The 17,096-nt window shown below is 40.8% G+C and overlaps 1 long non-coding RNA gene across 1 annotated transcript in view; it reads left to right on the top strand.

Moving 5' to 3' along the window:
* Positions 1-1,604: 1,604 nt before the first annotated feature.
* LOC116743775 overlaps positions 1,605-17,096 on the top strand; it is a 114,607-nt gene continuing 99,115 nt past the window's right edge. Inside the window, exon 1 of the long non-coding RNA XR_004346877.1 lies at positions 1,605-2,029. This is a non-coding gene — a long non-coding RNA (uncharacterized LOC116743775). The remainder of the gene's footprint in view (positions 2,030-17,096) is intronic.

Here is a 17,096-nt window from a genome sequence, read left to right as displayed (position 1 = left end):
GCAACAGTGGGGCACAGTGAAGAAAATGTCTCTAGCAGGCAGAACTGAAGCGATAGGTCACAGCTGGTTTAGGAGTCAAAGGTTCTTTACACCATACTATGTATTGGCAGCTACTAATAGCAAAATAAAAAGGCCCTGTTGTTCACAACTGATGCACAAAAGCCCTTAGGAACGTAGGTGCCTGCAGAATACCCCTTCCTATTTCACTTGGAGCCAAGCTATCTGTGTCAAGGTGGCCTGTGTGAAGAAACTGTCCAGTTGTAATCCACTTGGCTTTCTCTTCTTTGGGCCTGCAGTTTGCCCAAGCCACAGTTAATATAACCAGAAGAATGTGAATACCTTTATTTGCTCTGAAATGTGTCTATTTTTTAACATTTACAGTGGGAAAGGGACTTTAATTTACCCGTCCCTCATTATTTTCCAGCTTAATAGTTTTTATTCCCTTCCTGTGCTGAAAAAAAGGTGCTGTATCTGAAGATCTGTGGGCTTTCGTACAGGGTGAGCGTGTGCTCATGTACACACGTGGGGCACAGCTGAGGATTATGTAACAAAACTGTTCCGAGTAGAGTTGGCTGATACTGAAGGCAACTCCAAATTTGGCAACTCCAAATTTCATCGCAGGTAGGCTGAGCATGAACTTGAAAGTCAGGAGTCATGGCTCAGGGCAGCCTGCTGGTCAGCTTTGTTTCCCAACTCAAAATGTTCCCTTGAAACCTTGGGTTTGGGTTCAAAAGACCCAAGAGAGTTCTGTTTCATAGAGAGGTGTTCCCTGCCACAGTCATGGTGATAATACAATTTTTATCTTCCCCAGTGGGTGGGTGGCCATCATGGAGGAGATCTGGTCTGATAAAAGTGTGCACATTCTTGTGGGTATATTAACCAAGTGGCTTGGCCACACCAAGGCCATGTCTAGACATCGTAATAGACCCCGCTGTGGCACAGTGATCTATTTTTTGTGGGTTTTTTTTTTCCTTTCAATTTTGTTTCTGGCTGTTCTTGGGAGAATTGACCATCTAGAAAACTTACTTAACTATACAGTGTAATAATTTAGGATTGAAAGGAATTTTGGGTGTCTAAACTTTTCAGACAAGGTGACTGCAGACCAGAACGGTTAGGTGTCTTTCCCAGGGACAGACAGTGAGTTGGTGTCAGAACGTGGGTTCCTGACTCCCAGTCATACTGCCTTTAGTCACTGAAGGGAGGTAGCAAAGTGTGTTTTTTTTAAGCTAGTAGTCCATATTTAAAAATTGGGAGATTACACATAAAAATCTGGATTTCTGGTTTCTCCAGAAAGACTTGAGTCCACACTCCTGCAGGATTATCAGCATTAACAGTGGCTTCTACCTTTATACCGGTCGAAAGAATACAGCTCAAGGTGATATTATGAAGCAGATCTATTTGGCATCTGTAAGGCATTGGAAGTTGCAGCTCTTGTGGAAGGATCTAATACCACGATCAGAAGAACTTTGGATACGTCTTTGCACTGTGACATTGTGGTATACGCTTGACAAGTTTTGCAAAGAGATTTTTATTTTATTTTTTTGCGGTAAGCGGGCCTCTCACTGTTGTGGCCTCTCCCGTTGTGGAGTACAGGCTCTGGACGCGCAGGCTCAGTGGCCATGGCTCACAGGCCCAGCCGCTCTGCAGCATGTGGGATCTTCCCGGACCGGGCCACGAACCTGTGTCTCCTGTATCGGCAGGCGGACTCTCAACCATTGCGCCACAAGGGAAATCCGCAAAGAGATTTTTATACCGACTCTGCTGACTAATATTTCGTTTGTGAAGCCAGGAGCCTCCATAAAGGTTAAAAATTATTCAGCTATATTGTGTTGAACTTGATTGAAGTGTCATGAACAGTGTCTGGAGAGCAGAAGAACCAGTTCTCTCTTGTTGCAATGGGTTTAGTCTGTTTACTTTCCTGGTGCCCTGTCGCTGAAGCTGGGGCTGGGAGGCCTGGTGAGGAATGTTTCTTCTGGAGCTCTGACAGGCTCAGCTATTTGTCACAGCCTCTGAAGCTGCTTGGCTACAGGTAAGGAAGGCTGCACTACGGGAGGGATAATTATGGTCTGTGAGTTTGAGCTTTTAGCTTGGCCTTACTCTGCACCCAAACTCACGTCTGATTCAGGAAGTCTTCTATTTTTGTGTGTTCACATCAGCGATTTCCTTACTCGCTTTATCAAAGGGAAACAGCCTTGGGTACCCGTGAGGAGATTCTGAATCCGGCCTTTTGCCTGGCTGAGTGCAGGGCTGGGAAGAAGGATTAAGTAGGGGGAGGAGTCATTATCATTAGAATACCACACACATGGCCAGACCATACGCAACCGGCCCCATCTCCTCTCTGACTCACCTACACAAAGCATGATTAAACTGGAGGGGGCGGGTGGTAAGTAGGCATTGGTGAGGCAGGGGCCTGAATCCTTTCCCTTTCCAGCCTGGGGACCCCATTTGTTGTTCCTTTTCCAGAGGACCTAGAAGTCTGGGGATCTCAAGATACAGCTTGACCAGTGAAGTCTGTCCTGGACTTGTGAAACCCTTGTTGTTTGAGTGGCCAAATGAGGTGGAACATGTGATGGATAGCCAGACTTTTCAGGGATGTGGGAGGCTCTTTGACTTACGGGGATCCAGTGGGTCCAGGATTATCCAGGAGTCACAATGACTGGGGTCTCCTTGAGGGAGATAAACCCAGAGAGATTAGGGTGGAGCTTCATGGTCCCTATCCTTGGCTTTAGTCTGGAGAGCAATGTCTTTGAAACAGTCAGGCTATGGTTAGCATTATGAGAGATTCTTTCTGTTCCATCCCTCTTATATCATATGTAACAGGAAAATGGAAAACAAAAAAACAAAAAAAACCCCTCAGTTGCCATACCAGTGTTGGCCACATCAAAGCAACAGTTAATATACTAGTCATGGTAAATTAACATGGATCCTGATATAAACATTGTTTTATCCATTTTTGTTTCTCAATGAACCATTTGGCTTGTATATTCTGTTTGAAACATCAAACATAATGCATGATCATATTTGAATATGAATACTACCTATGTTTTAATGATAACTGGGATTTGTATTATGTGTATGGCACCACAGGTGTATCATTTTAAATTATGTATATAGCACTTAAGGTGTATAGTGACTGAAATCATTACTGTTGCTTCATTTGGCCTATATAGGATGTACCAATTTAGCAGATGATGTCATTCAGATCACATAAAAAGTCCCCTTAATCTGCCTTTCCAAATTCATGGAAATCACAGGTCTTGAGAAGTATTTAAATATCAATAACATTGTCCATGAAATGTTGAATCCTTCTTTCCTTCTCCCCTCTCCTTACACCACTTCCTACCTCTTCCACGAGCTTGGCATTGTTATTCACAGTAAAGTTCCACCAGTGACAAGTCCCAGTACGTAGTGGGTCTGAACCCTTCCCTGGACCCATGGCCAGAAATGGGATGTGGTCCAGGGAACAGCCTAGACAAGTGCCAACTGGGACACGTGGCAAGGGTTCTCCTTCCTTTTTGACACCCTTCAGCTGTGCCTTCCCAGGGAGGAGGAGCCTAGGTCATCCTCCTTGCACAAGTCTGTGTTGTGACTGTGTCAACATCCCCCTTTCTGCTGGGGTGGATGCTGGTGATTCCAGAAGGATGAGGCTTGCCATGGGTGGCATCTGGAATCCTCCAGAGTATGTTGACTTCTCTAGAGCCAGATGGGGGAAGCTAGAGAAGTGGCTGGGCCCCTGGAGGAAGATGAGTATAACTACCCCTGGGCCACAGCCTCAAGACTGCGATGGCAGATGCCCTGCCCGCAGCTCTCAAGCATGGAGGGCGGATGTTTTCTAGGCCAGCAGCTCTGGACAACAGCTGGGTCAGGCCTGGTAAAGGAAGTATACATGATGAGATCAAATTGGAAGTGAATAGGAGACCATGATGTTCAAGGTTAGGTAGGAAGAGCTCTTGATACAGAACTGGATTTTCCCTTTTAAAACAAGGATGGCCATAGCTGAACCCTTCTCGTGTGTGTGTCCTCCTCTTGTGGTCACCCCTCCTCTGGTCTCCTGATTGAAGAGAGGAGAGATGGCCCTGGATTCCAAAAGTAGCCTCACAACTATAGGAGGCCCGACTCTGCCCAGCCATTTTTACATTTCCTACGTGAAACTCACCAGCGCTTTGACAGCTTCTCTGAAGATGCAGGAGTGCGGGGCTTCCTCGGTGGCGCAGGGGTTGAGAGTCTGCCTGCCGATACAGGGGACACGGGTTCGTGCCCCGGTCCGGGAAAATCCCACATGCCGCGGAGCGGCTGGGCCCGTGAGCCATGGCCAAAGATCCAGGAGTGCCCAACTGAATGGGAATCTATGGTCGGAGAATGTAATAATTTTTTCCGCAGCTCCCTTTACTCTCTCCCTACCTAACCCTAAGTAGACAAAATATTGGGCCGAAGGGCCAAATAATCCTGTTTAGGATCTCGCCATCTCATTTCCAGCCGGGCACTTCCCCTTCTTGTAACTTTCCAGTGTGATTTGGGGAATACTATTGATAACTCTGACACCTGGTGGTCACTTCAAAAACTGCACTCTGGAAGGATCCAAGGTCCACTTTGATCACTTTTAGTTATTTTTGTTTTTCCAGTTACAATTTCAATGTAAATAACATGTACTTTATACATTAGTTATTATTATTAATTGAATTATTTATAAGTAAAATTCTTGCAAATGCATTCAACAGAATACACTTGAATAGAAAATTTCTGTGAAGATATACCAGAAACTTCATGTCATAGTCCTTAGGAAGTGAAGCTAGGTGTTGGGGGAGGAGAGACTTATTTTACTTTACACCTTCTAGTTCTCTTTGAAATTAATTTTAAACAAAAAGGATGTGTTACTTTAATTGTGGCTGAAGTACCCCACTTGGGCAGGAGGTCCAGAAGTCCAGGATATTCCCCTCCAGGGCTCCTACCCTCTCCTGGTTTTGTGTCCAAGGACCTGTAGTGCTTTCACGTGTTTTGAGGGCATGGAGTACGGCTAGACTCCCTCTGATCTTTTTTTTTCTTAACATTTTTATTGGAGTATAATTGCTTTACAATGTTGTGTTAGTTTCTGCTGTATAACAAAAGGAATCAGCTATATGTATTCATATATCCCCATATCCCCTCCATCTTGCGTCTCCCTCCCACCCTCCCTATCCCACCTCTCTAGGTGGTCACAAAGCACCAAGCTGATCTGATCTCCCCATGTGATGCAGCTGCTTCCCACAAGCTATTTTACATTTGGTAGTGTATATATGTCCATGCCACTCTCTCACTTCGTCCCAGCTTCCCCTTTCCCTTCCCCATGTCCTCAAGTCCATTCTCTACATCTGCGTCTTTATCGTCTTTATTCCTGTCCTGCCCCTAGGTTCTTCAGAACCATTTTTTTTTTTTAGATTCCATATATATGTGTTAGCATATGGTATTTGTTTTTCTCTTTGACTTACTTCACTCTGTATAACAGACTCTAGGTCCATCTGCCTCACTACAGATAACTCAATTTCTCTCTTTTTTATGGCTGAGTAATATTCCATTGCATATATGTGCCACATTTTCTGTATCCATTCATCTGTCAGTGGACACTTAGGTTGCTTCCATGTCCTGGCTATTGTAAATAGTGCTGCAATGAACATTGTGGTACATGACTCTTTTTGAATTCTGGTTTTCTCAGGGTATATGCCCAGTAGTGGGATTGCTGGGTCGTATGGTAGTTCTATTTTTAGTTTTTTAAGGAACCTCCATACTGTTCTCCATAGTGGCTGTATCCATTTCTCTCTCTGATCTTGTTCACTGATGGTGGAGGAGCCCAACAGCTGAGTAGAAACTGATCCTGGGGAGCTGTCTGGCCGGAGTGCTGAAGCTGGGAAAAATTCCCAGCTCCCTTGGTGGTCACAGGAGTGAAGGAAGCAGTGCTCCTGTCAGGTGTGGGCTGCCCACTTCCCAAGGTCATGCTCAGCAGTGGTTGGAGAGCCAACCATTCATTCGAGTTTCCGATGCCTCACAGGTGCGAGGCGCCAGGAGCCAAGTTTCACAAGGCGTGGTGAGGCCACTCGGGGTGTGAGGCAGAAGCTCCCTGGGCTCTAACATCAGAGAGCAGGGCTGGGGGTGGATGTGGCCTGGGGCTGGCTGGCAGGAAAGCCCGGTCTGATGAAAGCGGCTACCTTCTGACTAGCTTCTCTATGCCTCTTACTGTGTGATACCAACATTTCCTTCCATTCTTGAACAGACCTCCCACTGCTTTCCCACTACCCCCCCCAAAGATAACATACTTTTACGAATGTGTTGCACGTAACCACTTTCCAAGTATGTGCTCAGGACAGCAAACACTCCTCTCACTTGACTGTGCCCATTCACCTGGCTTACCAACCAGTAGCCCAGAAACACTGGGGGGCTGAGTGACCTGAGAGGAAGATGCAAGACATTCAGGGGCAGAGCCCCAGGGGAGTCTCCCAGGGCCAGGTTTGGTCTACAGGGAGGAGAGAGGTCCTGCTGTCCTTGTAACGTAGTCCCTGAGGATGGGACCAGGACACAGGAGTGGAACTCTTTTGAAGCGGCTCTCCCGGGAAAGAAAATCATAGCACCCCACTCAATTATTGGTCTTTATATCCAGAGAACATGTTTCAGCTCCAGTGATTAACTCTTTTGGGGAGTACCTCAAGGCGCAAGACAGCATGAGTGCTCTGCCAGGATCGGTTCCGGTGTCCACCATTTGTTTTGACTCCCAGAGCCAGGCACTGACCTTCTGGCGATCCACCTCTCCTTCCTCCAGGTAGCACCCTTCTACCTTCCGGGACAATCAGGGTGCCTCTCCTTTCCTCCTTCCTCTCTCCTACTGCTCGGATCAAAGCTCTCCAGAAGATACCATGTAACCTTGAGGGTGGAAACCACCTGCTTGGGGAGACAGAAAAAGGCTGAGACCCTGATGACTTATGTGGAGCTGCCAAAACAGTTCGACTACTTACTTCTTGTCCTCAATAAAGTAGGAGAATAATTCCCCACCTATGTGAATGACTGGGCTTTCTATTATCTGCAGCCAAACCTAACTGTAACATACACAGCAACCCTCCGTGATACCCAGGTGTTTTCTTGTTCTCGTCTATACTATGGCATAGGGGCAAATAGTTCTTAATAAAGAGCAGAAATAATACAAATTGAATCTCTGGCAGGGCTTTCCTCTGGTTGGACTCTGTGCACACAGCAAAATAGATCTGGTTGTGCTGTTGTTCTTAGAATTATTGATTTTAAGTCTTTCTCACAGTAGGGGTGGGGTAGAGCTGGAGTTTCAAAAGCACACATTCGTGTTTCTTAGCTTTGGTTTAAGTATGGTGGAGAGCGGTGACGAAGGCTACTAAGGTCGCAGAGGAGAAAACCAGGCTGATCTCATTGCCTTTGTAAAATGCATGTTTGGGGAATTCCCTGGCGGTCCAGTGGTTAGGACTTGGTGCTTTCACTGCCCTGGCCCGGGTTCAATCCCTGGTCAGGGAACTAAGACCCTGCAAGCATGTTTGGAGCTTGTTAAAAGCTCTGGTACTGAGCTCAGAGAAAGCAGAGGTGAGGCCCTTGGTTCCATCCCCCTGCACACCAGGGAGGTGAGCTTGTTAGTGTCAGATGACCCATATTTTTCTGGATCTTTGAGTCATCTCAAAAAAAAAAAAAACCCGACAGCTTTATCAAGGTATAATTGACATACAATAAACTGCACCTATCTAAACTGGATAATTTGGTAAGTTTTGCCATGTGTTTACATCTGTGAATCTGTCACTACAATCAATGGAGTGAACAGACGCATCACCTCTAAAGTTTTCTTTGTAATCCATCATACCACCCCTGGCAACCACTGAACTACTTTCTGTCATGACAGATTAGTTTGCATTTTCTAAAGTTTTATGTAAATGGAATCATATAGCATGTACTCTTTTTTTTTCTGTTTTTCTGTCCTATTTCACTTGAATAATCTTTTTTAGATTCATCCATCTTTTTCATGTATCAATTTATCCCTTTTTATTGCTGAATAATATTCAGTTTATGGATATACCACAATTTGTTTATCCATTCACCTGTTGATAGATGTTTGGACCATTTCTGGTTTTTGGCTATTAAAGCTGCTATGAACATTTGCGTACAGGTCTTTGTATTATTCTTGGATGTATAGAGAGGACTAGAATGGCTAGATCACATGGTAGGAGTATGCTTAGCTTTTTTTTTTCCCAGTCAAATATTCTTATTACACTTACAACTTACTTTTTAAAAGGCTTAGTTAATTTATTTATCCTTGGCTGCATTGGGTCTTCGTTGCTGCACACAGGCTTTCTCTAGTTGTGGTGAGCAGGGGCTGCTCTTTGTTGCGGTGTGTGGGCTTCTCATTGTGGTGGCTTCTCTTGTGATGCATGGACTCTAGGCATGTGGGCTTCAGTAGTAGTGGCACACGGGCTTAGCTGCTTTGTGGCATGTGGGATCTTCCCAGACCAGAGCTCGAACCTGTGTCCCCTGCATTGGCAGGTGGATTCTTAACCACTGCGCCACCAGGGAAGTCTGATATGTGGTCCTTTGTGATTGGCTCCTTTCACTTAGCATGATGTTTTCAAGGTTCATCCATATTGTAACATGTATCAGTACTTCATTACTTTTTTTTAAAAAATTGACTATTTTTTAAAGCTGTTTTAGGTTCACAGCAAAATTGAGAGACTTTCCTTAAACTCCCTGCCCACACACACGCGACCTCCCCTGTTATCAACATCCCACACCAGAATGGTACATTTTTTACTATCTATGAACCTGCATTCACACACCATTATCACTCAACCATAGTTTACATTAGGGTTCACGCTTGGTGTTTTACATTCTCTAGGTTTGGACAAAAATATATAATGACATGTATCCATCATTATAGTATTCAGAATAGTTTCACTGCCCTGAAAATCATCTGTGCTATGCTTAACTTTTTATAAAGCTGCCAAACTGTTTTACAAAGTGATTGCACCATTTTACATTCCTACCAACAGTGTATGGGAGTTCCAGTTCCTCCATATCCTTTCCAACACTTGGGATGATCAATCTTTTAAGTTTTAGCCATTCTAATAGCTGTGTAGTGGGATCTCGTTGTGGTTTTAATTCACATTTCCCTAATGCATCTTTTGGTTTTTATTTGTATAGTTTCTTTGGTGAAGTATCTGTTCAAATCCTTTGCCCATTAAGAAAAATTGTCGTTTGTTTTCTTGTCAACGTTTGAGAGTTTTTTTTTTTTTTTGGCTGTGCTGCACAGCTTGTGGGATCTCAGTTCCTTGCCCAGGGATCAAACCTGGGCCACGGCAGTGAAAGCCCAGAATCCTAACTGCTAGGCCAGCAGGGAAGTCCCGAGAGTTTTTTATACAGTGAGTTTTTTATATAGTGTGAATGTAAGTCCTTTATCAGCTATATGCTCTGCAAAGATTTTCTCTCACCTTTTGGGTTGTCTTCATTCTCTTAAGAGCTGAGGTTTAAAATTTTGATAAAGTCCATTTTATTAAATTTTCTTTTTATGGGTCACACTTTGGTGTCATATCTAAGTAATCTCTGCCTACTCCAATGTCACAGAATTTTTCTCCAATATTTTCTTCTAGAAGTTTTATAGTTTTAGGTTGTACATTTAAGTCTATGCTCCATCTTGAGCTAATTTTTATATATGGTGCAAGGTATGGATCGAAGTTCATTTTTTGGCATATGGATATCCAATTTTTCCAGCACTGTTCTTTCTCCACTGGATTCTCTTGGCACCTTTGTCAAAAACTAGTTGTCCATGTATGTATGGATCTATTTCTGGATTCTCTGTTCTGTTCCACTCATCTATTTACCTTATTTACAACAAGCCACACTTTTTGACTCTTATAGCCTTTAAATAAATCTTAAAGTCAGGTAGTGTGAGTCCTCCAACATTACTCTTTTTCAAAGTTGTTTTGGCTCTTCTGAGTTCTTTGCATTTTAATATAAATTGGAAAATCAGCTTGTCAATTTCTACAGAAAATACCACTGAGATTTTCATTGTGATTGTATTGAATCTATAGAACAATCTGGGAAGAGTTGATGTCTTAATATTGAGTTTTCTGGTCCAAGAACAAAGTCTATTTCTCCCTCTACTTCTTAAAAAAGTTTTCCTTTAATTTCTTTCATTTAATTTAATCAGTATTGTGTAGTTTTCAGTGTACCTGTTCTGAATAATTTTTTTCAGATTTATTCCTACTGGTTCATATTTTTTTGATGCTATTGGAAAGTGATGTCTCATTGTGGCTCTAATGTGCATTTCCCTAGTTGCTGATGTTTAACATCTTTCATTGCCTTATTTGCCACCTGTATATCCCCTTCACTGAAATATTCTTTTTTTTAAAAGCAAATTTTATTTTATTTATTTATTTTTTGGCCATGCTGCACGACTTGTGGGATCTTAGTTCCCTGACCAGAGATTGAACCCAGGCCCTTGGTAGTGAGAGCACAGAGTCCTAACCACTGGACTGGCAAGGAATTCCTTTCACTGAAATATTCTTTTATTTTTTATTTTTTTGCGGTACGCGGGCCTCTCACTGTTGTGGCCTCTCCCGTTGCGGAGCACAGGCTCTGGACGCGCAGGCTCAGCGGCCATGGCTCACGGGCCCAGCCGCTCTGCGGCATGTGGGATCCTCCCGGACTGAGACACGAACCCGCGTCCCCTGCATCGGCAGGCGGACTCTCAACCACTGCACCACCAGGGAAGCCCACTGAAATATTCTTAATCCATTTTCTTTTTCTTTCTTTTTTTTGAGCGTGAGTTTTACTTTACTTATTAAAAAAAATTTTTTTTATTGCAGTAGAGTTGATTTACGATGCTGTGCCAATCTCTGCTGTACAGCAAAGCGACTCAGTTATACACATTATATTTTTAATATTCTTTTCCATTATGGTTTATCACAGGATATTCAACATAGTTCCCTATGCTATACATTAGGACCTGGTTGTTTATCCATTGTAAATGTAACAGTTTGTATCTTCTAACCCCAAACTCCCAGTCCATCCTTCTTCCCCTCGCCCTATTTTCTAATTGTATTGTTTGCTTGTCAACTGTTGAGTTTTGAGAGTTCTTTGTATCATCTAGGTACCAAGTCCTTTGTTGAATATGTGGTTTGAAAATATTTTCTCCCAGTCTGTAACAGGGTCTTTCACAGAGCAAAAATTTTTTAATTTTAAGAGGTCCAACTTATCAAGTTTGCCTTCTGTGGATCATACTTTTGATATTAAGTCTAAGCATGTCTTACCTAGTCCTAGATCTTGAAGATTTTCTCTCAAAATTTTCATAGTTTTACTCTTTCCATTTAAATCAATGATCCATTTTCAGTTAATTGAGTTAATTTTTTGTAAAAGGTGCGAGGCTTAGGTTGAAGTTTTTTTTTTTCTTGGCCTATAGACATCCATTTGATTTTCCCTTCAACATTAGTTTTGGGCTAAGAATCTGATGTGTCTTGGTGTAGCTTTCTTCATATTTCATGTACTGGGATTCATAGAACTTCTTATATCTGTGGCTGTATAATTTTCATCAAATTTGGAAACATTTCAGCCATCATTTTTCAAATATTTTTGCGTCCCCATGTCTCCTTTGTGACAGTTCTTTGGGGATTCCCATTACATGTATATTAGGCTGCTTGAAGCTGTTCCACAGCACACTGATCATTTCATTTCTTTAAATTCTTTTTTTTCCCCCTCTCCCTGTCTCATTTTGAATAGTTTCTATTGCTATGTTTTCAAATTCACTAATTCTTTCTTCTGCAGTATCTACTTTGCCAGTAATTCCATCCAACGTATTTTTTTTTTATCTTACGTAATGTAGTTTTCATCTCTAGACACCCCCCACCAGGATTATTTAGATGTTGGTTGGTAGATTGGTATTTTATTTTATTTTACTTTTTCCAGCATATTAAGGTATAATTGAAAAATTAAATTGTAAGATATTTAAAGTGTACATTGAGATGATCTGATATACATATACTTTATGAAAGGATTTCTCCCATCTAGTTAATTAATACATTGATATCATATATTTATTTATCGTTTTTGCTGTTGTTGTTTTTGATGAGGACATTTCAGTTCACTCTCTTAGCAAATTTCAAATTTCAATTTTATAATACAGTGTTATCAATTATAGTCATCATGTTATGCATTACATTAGATCCTCAGACCTTATTCATTTTATAGCTGAAAGTTTATACCCTTTTACCAACTTCTCGCTACTTCTCCTACCCCACTATACCTGGTAAACCACCTTTCTACTTTCTGTTTCTATGAGCTTTAGTTTTTGTTGTTGTTGTTCCACATATAAGTGATACTATATAGTATTTGTCTTTCTCTGTATGGCTTATTTCACTTGGCATAATGCTGTCAATGTCCAATGTCCATCCATGTTGTCACAAATGAAAGGAATTTCTTCTTGGTCATTTAGAGTTCCTCATTTGCTTGATATTAAGTCTAAGCATGTCTTACCTGTCTTACCTAGTCCTAGATCTTGAAGATTTTCTCTCAAAATTTTCATAGTTTTACTATGAAATTTTACTATGAAATGTAAATGACTAGTTCCTTGGTCATTTGGTCATTTAGAGTTCCTCATTTGCTGTAAGAACACTCTCAGGTTTTAACAGGAGGATCTTTTGCTTTCTTCCCTGAGTTTTCTCCTCTGGGAATCCTACAACTATTGGTGAACTGGGGGAAAGAAGCTCCTTCATAAGTCATTTATTTTATTAGAATTTCTTCCTTGTTTTCAGGCGTCACTCTTCTTCCATCTTAGGCAGATTGCCGTTCTTTTTCTTCCTCTCCTTTTTCTCTCATTTTTTCCCTTCTTTCTTTTAAAACTTTAATTACGGAAAATTTTAAGCCTTCAAAAAGATAGAGAGACTGGTATAATAGGTATTCCCACATACCAATCAATAATCATTAACTTGTGAAACTGTATTTTTCTTTTTAAAAAAAGTGTTTTCTTTTTAAAATTGAGGTATAGTTGATTTAGAAACTGTATTTTTCTAATGCTGCTGATTTACAAACGTTAGAAACTTATTTTCAAGTTACATTAGCAATCATGTGGTAAGGAATACACAACCCATTTTGTCTTGAGAGTTGTGTGTGTAGGACTCTTGGCTTTTATCCAGGTTAGGATGCATACAACGTGAAGACTAAGAGTCTCCAGCGATTCCCCAAGCATCTCAAATACTCTGTCACTTTGTGTTTTATACACAGTCCTTAATTGCAGCCTGTAGCCTTTGCTCTGTGCTTTGTTTATAGTCTCTGGTTGATATAGGTCATAGCTCATATTTAATCTATGTTCACGCTCCTTGAATACAGTGCCTAAGATTTCTAAGATTTTTTCCCCTAAGTGTGTATATATATATATATATATATATATATATATATATATATATATATACAGACACATACCTAGAGTGTTCTTTATATAGCAATTATGCTTAATGAATGAAAGCAAGTTAGCATAATGTAGTGACAGGTCTCTGGTAGAATCCTGGCACTGCTACTTACTACTAGTTGGTGTGACTTTTCCAATTGCTAAACCTCTCAGAGATCCAGCAGCATCATCTGCAAACTGAATAACACCCACCTTCTCGATGATTGTTAGGATTAGAAATAATACAACAAGAGTGTTTATCACAGTGCCTGTTGCATAGTAGTAACTCAATAAATGACAGCTATTATGATTGACGGATGTAGCAGTGCTGTGGAATGGATAGCAAAGAGTATTATCCCTAATTGACTGACTAAATAGGCACCAGAGAGACTGAAATACTGACTAAAGTCACAGACAGATCCATAACCAAAGTCATAAATGCCACTTCCTGGACTCAGAGGCTCCTGCAAACATACCAAAATCTAATTTCTTCTTATATCTTTATGGATGAATTCTATTTTATAACAGAAACAAAACATTTCCAGCAGCTCATTTCAAGGGGATTTACTAAATTTATGGTTCTAGGCATCTAGGTTTGGGCTTTGTGCCCCAAACCATGTCCTTACATCCACAGTAATATTTGAAATGAGCATATCAGACCAGCACATCTCTGTTGTGGTGTTTTGCTGAGTTTATTTGTGGACAGACTGGTTCTCAGAATCACAGACTGTTAGTGGATTGTTTTTAAACAGAGCAAAGTGCTTCAAGCTTTCACACAGAGAAAGGAATGTTGAGTCCTACTTTCTCTGTCTCTATGTCTCTCTCTGTGTTTCTGTCTCTCTGACTCTCTCTTTGTCCTCTTTCTCTATCTCTCTGTCTCTGTCTTTCTCTCTCTCTCTCTCTCTCTCTCACACACACACACACACACACACACACACACACACACACAATTCTTTTGATCTTATACTCTCCAGGTTCTGGAGACATATGCACACCTCTGTGTACTCTTCCCAAAGTGAAGAAATGTCTTTCTCAGCTGTTTCCCACTATATTTTGCTGAAGTATAAAAATATGTCCTTATTAATCATCTGTAAGTGTCTAGAGGACATAAGTTCTGCCGAAAAGCTAAAGGCAAATGTAAAAAATTAGTGAAAATTATATAGAAGAGTCTCCCTTTTTTGTCCTAATTGAACAAAGTTGGGGAGAAAAGGACTGTTTAGGGACTTCGCTGGTGATCCAGTGGTTAAGAATCCATCTTGCAATGTGGAGGATGCAGGTTTGATCCCTGGTTGGGGAACAAAGATCCCACATGCCTCGGGGCAACTAAGCCCGCACGCTGCAACTACTGAGTCCACGCGCTCTGGAGCCCGTGCGCCACAACTACAGAGCCTGCACACCACAACTAGTGAGAAACCTGCAAGCCACAACTAGAGAGAAGCCTGTACACCGCAACGAAGAGCCCGCACGCCGCAACGAAAGATCCCGTGTGCCGCAACTAAGACCTGACGCATCCAAAAAATTTAAAAAAACAAAGAAAAGGACTGTTTAAAGAGGCTCTGGAATGATATACCTGTAACCATGGCCTCTGATGTGAGATCCCCTCTCACTCTGGATTTATAATGTTACATTCTCCTTTTAGCAGGGATCACTATAAGCAAGTTAAGTAAAATCATGATGAATTGAAAAAGGAAAGAAAGAATGAAAAACAGGAGCCATTGAAAACCTTTTCCTTCTTCAGAAACGATTGGGCTTCTCCTTTTATCTTTTTCAACATCTTCTTCATTAAGCACAGTGGCTGTAACTAAAGCATCTTTGTGTCTCTAGCACCTTTTGTCATGCTTTCACACAGTAGGCACTCAATAAATAATTATTTTTGATGCTGAATGTATAAATATGTATTAGTTGAGAATTTACTATGTAGTCTGATTTTCTGTGCTTCAGATTGGATAATCTTTCTTCAAATTCACTAACTCTTTCTTCTACTATCATCATTCTTCTGTTAAGCCTATCCAATAATTTTTAACATTTCAGATATATATTTTTAAATTCTAGAACTTATATTTAGTTCTTTTTTATAGTTTCTAGTTACCTGTTGATACTTTTCATTCAATACAAGCGTATTTTCCCCTATGTCCTTGAGCTTATTTATAATAATTGTTTTATAACCATTGCCTGCTAACTTCAATATGTGAATCATTTCAGGACTGACCTTCATTGATTTTACTTTTTCTTGAGAATAGGTAATGTCTTCCTGTTTCTTTGACTGTTATATAATTTTGAACTCTGTCCTGGATGTTGTGAATGATATGTTATAGAGATTCTCAGTTCTGCTGTGTTCCCCTGAAGAGTATTTTTTATTTTTTTTAATAGCAGGAAGTTAACTTGGCTGAATTCAAACTAAACTTTATCTTCCTCGCAGTGAATGGTGGCTCAAATTTCTGCTCAGTTCTTTCAGTCTTAGCTAGACTACTTGAAGTCTGCCTCACACATGTATGGTTCCAACAAGTGCCAGAGATCTGGCTAGAATTTATACACATGATTTGGGGCTCCTCCTTTCTGGCTGTCTACTTTTTAGGATTTCTCCCTTTGTTTTCCAGCAGCTGTGTTTCCCTCAAACTCTGTCTTCTGGTTTTTCAAGCCAGTAAGAGTTTGGGTTTTTCTTTCTGACTTTTAGCTGCACTGTGTAGTGCAATTTGAAGACTTCCCTCAGGATAAAAGTCATAAAAAAATGGGAAACTCACCAGTGCTTTTCTCTTCATCCAGAGGTTGACTCCCTTTCAGTATCTACCTGTTTTTGGTTGCTTTTCACTGTCTTCAGAGTTGTTTCTGTATTTATCTCAGAGTTTATATTTGTTATCTGCAAGAAGGTTGGTCTCACAGGAGCCACATGGCCATGACTAGCAGCAGTACCTAGGTAGGTATGTAGGACCAAAAAAACATAGGGACAAATAAGCAAGCTACTGTCAAATAAAGACTCAGAGACAAAAGCATTTAGAAAAGAAAAGAACTTTACTTATGAAGAGGTTTGCAAGGGAGTCCAGGCTTCAGAAAAACAGGCTTATCAAGTAAAAAAATGCAGCAGGAATTTAAAGGAAAAAAATCACCAAATTACTGAGTTTATTGTCATTCTGTTTATGGTGGAAAAACAGTAGTTTTCTTGCATGACTTTAACATTTACAAAGGTAGAGATATATCTTCAGACATTGATATTACAAAAGTTAGGGATAGAGATATTTTTGTTAGGGAGGCATTACCCTACAGGAAAGAATCAAGATTTCATATTTTGAGGGCTAGAATTATACGCAGTGATCACATTTTTTGTGTATGTTTTGTGTGTGTGTTTGTGTGTGTGTGTGTTTTGTCACTGGGATTCTTTATGGTCAACTCCCACTCTCACATGCAGATTTGACCTCATAAATTGTTTAGAGATTATCTGATTCACTATTGTTCATTCGATTTGTTTTATTTAACTGGTTTTATTTATATAGCATATAAGAGACGTTAATATACAAAGACATCCTTGTTATATATTAATAAAACCAGAGCAGTTCTGGTTTAAGAATTAACCTGTAAATCCTCTACAGTTGTAATTTACTTTTATGTATCAGAATTATTTTATTGCCTTTATCTGCTCATCTACTGAGCTAAGGAACAAGGGCCTTCCAATTTGCTTCTATGAAGTTTACCT

This window comes from Phocoena sinus, chromosome 1 (genome assembly GCF_008692025.1).
Source record: "Phocoena sinus isolate mPhoSin1 chromosome 1, mPhoSin1.pri, whole genome shotgun sequence".
Taxonomy (NCBI): Eukaryota; Metazoa; Chordata; class Mammalia; order Artiodactyla; family Phocoenidae; genus Phocoena; species Phocoena sinus.
This window is presented reverse-complemented; position numbering and strand designations above follow the sequence as displayed.